Below are 2,703 nucleotides of genomic sequence, written 5' to 3'. Positions count from 1 at the left end.
GTTCAAAAATTAAGTAGCTTGGACGTTCACTGTAGAAGGAAAAAATACATGCAAATATAATTAAGTAGAATAATTCATTTTCTTATTCAAATTATGAATTCATTTCCTGCATCAAATTATTGTTGGTAATATACTGATTGAAGGGATAACCACAAACCATTTTTTTTTTCTCATTTTAGACTTCCTTTTTTTTCTTAACTTCTTTATACAACATAATAATTCGTAATATAATGCATCAAAGCAAGTGAGCCGTTTGAGAGCCGGGTCTCTTTAATGAGTTGAGCCGAAAAAGCGGGTTCTCTAAAAAGAGACGGACTTCCTTTCACTACATCAAACCGCTCGCTTCGTTTGCAACGAAAAAAAAACGATACTGAGATACAGGCTTCTGCGGCGAAGTCGTTTGACTTGATTGATTTGCCGTATCGTGATAGTCGGTGTATACCGGATGGTACCCATAATTAACAAATTTGCCTTTTTCCGTACAGATTTTCTCGTACGTCGTGGCGTGCCTGGGTGATACCAGGGCCTTGGGTAGTTGGTCGGGTGGGGGCGAAAAGAGGGATAGTGCAATGTTAGGTCCCACCCTTTTTTGATAATGTTTTTTTTGTGTGTTTTTTTTTTGCATGTTTAGCTCGACAAAAGCTGTTTCTGGAGAATAATCCTGTTTAAGATTATTCAGATATTACTGATGTATGTGGCTAACAAGCTGCCGATGCTAGCTTCATTCTCATTTCTACTTTAGTTAAAGGCACTGGCCTCAGTGAAACTACATCTGGTGAATTAAATTGAGCTGGCAAATAAGAGGAAGACCATTTGCTTTTCAGACCCACCTTCCCCCCTTCCCCCCGATTCCTTTGTGCGTTATGTTTCAGAAAGCTGAGTTAATGAGGATAAAATCAGGTATCACAACGCTACATCTATTATTCCCCTCTGTGGGTTTCCTGTCTGCTTGTGCCAGCTAGGTGTCTAAGATGCACAGGAATGCCTGGAATATTACAAAAAAAGAGCAATGGAGCTAAAATGTATGATCTCTGATCAGATACACAGAGCTTCAGAAAAAAATTGTTCATGAACGAAAACATTTCTTCGACGAGCTGAAATAAAGGCGTTTTCTTTTTTCTTCCCATCTTTTTGGGGGTTTGTGTTGGCATTTGGACTCTACTAAAAGCAGGCATGTTCTTACTTTCACCATGTTTGTGTCAAGAACCGGAACAGGAGGAGGACCCAGATGCGTAACGTTTGTCACACAAGCTTTATTTCACGGGAATGGGGCAGTCATGCGCATTAACAATAAAACAATGATACGGCGATCGCTGGGCGGAAGAAGAAAGACAGAAGTCCGGCATGGAACAACAGGAAGCCAGAGACCAACAAGATCGATACCAGTTACACGAGCCCATACCGGACAGATTGTGTTGATACTGGACAGAATGGGACTGACTGGATTGATAACAGATACAGGAGACTGGAGACAGATATCAGACAGGACGAGATAGACGGGAACGATACCAGACACTAGACACCGGAGACCGATATCAAAACAGAACAAAACAGACAGGATCGATACTGGACAGGATCGACAAACAGGATACCGGACAGAGTCAAAACACACGTCTTGCGGGTGCAGAGGTTCATTGACGGACTGACAAAGGGTGAGTGAGAGCACTGAGCTTAAATAGGAGGGAAGCTAATCTGTCAACGATCCGCAGCCATGGGCAACCGTGACAGTTTCTTGGTCTAATGTCAAATAGGGGTAAAACAAGAAAAAGAAAACATGCAGGGACGATCATTACATCTTTCCTTGAACCTAATATGTTCCACCCCGAACAAGGATGATTAAAGTAAAATAAGAGCAGATCGATGCAATAGAAAATAAATCATAAGGGCTTTTTGTACTCACTTGGGCATTGTCAACACATAGTAGAGAAAATATTTAACTTTCGACTTCTTAAGAAGACCTCAAATGACACACCCCACCTGTAATCTTATATTTCATAGTTTGTTTGTTGTTGCACAGAAAAATCAATATATTTTATTTCAATTTTGTGGTGTTGTCTGTTTTTCAGAGATTCTGAGTTGATGTGTAGGGTTACTGCCCTGCTACTGAGGCATTTTCCATCACCATTTCCAACCACCAACTCTGCCAATGAAACAGAAGACCCATAATTCATTCACACGGCTGTATAACAAAGATTTCAAACCCGAAAGCGTTCATTCGTAATCAAAAGAATAATGTTTGGGAGCCGAAAGAGTTGGCTCTTTTCGTGAGTCGAGCCGAGAAAAACGATTCTCTAAAAAAACTGGAATTCACTCCCAGGGCGACGGATAACCACCATACACCTACTTAGGTATGGATTGTCAAACTCTCCTCGTCTATGGATCCTTAACAATCAGTTTATTTATATTTAAATCCACTGTCATGTTTTATCAGGAGCCAAGACTCAGATTTGAGGATTTGAACACAAACACACACTGACATGGGAGTCGCACACTTGGCAGTGGTAATCTAACTTCCAGCGTCACCTTCAGTAAGGAGGTTGAAATTACATCAACTTTATCCAAATAATCAAGTTACAAGGTACACGCATGAACGTCACGATGAAAAGAGTCTTTCAAAATAAAAGTTCATGTATAATTGAATAAGATTGAAAGCGGTTGGCTGACTATAACCACGTCTAACGGAAGTGTTTAGCGCTTATTATT

Source organism: Urocampus carinirostris, chromosome 7 (genome assembly GCF_059441175.1).
Source record: "Urocampus carinirostris isolate Australia breed hairy pipefish chromosome 7, RoL_Ucar_1.0, whole genome shotgun sequence".
In the NCBI taxonomy this organism is placed as follows: Eukaryota; Metazoa; Chordata; class Actinopteri; order Syngnathiformes; family Syngnathidae; genus Urocampus; species Urocampus carinirostris.
This window is presented reverse-complemented; position numbering follows the sequence as displayed.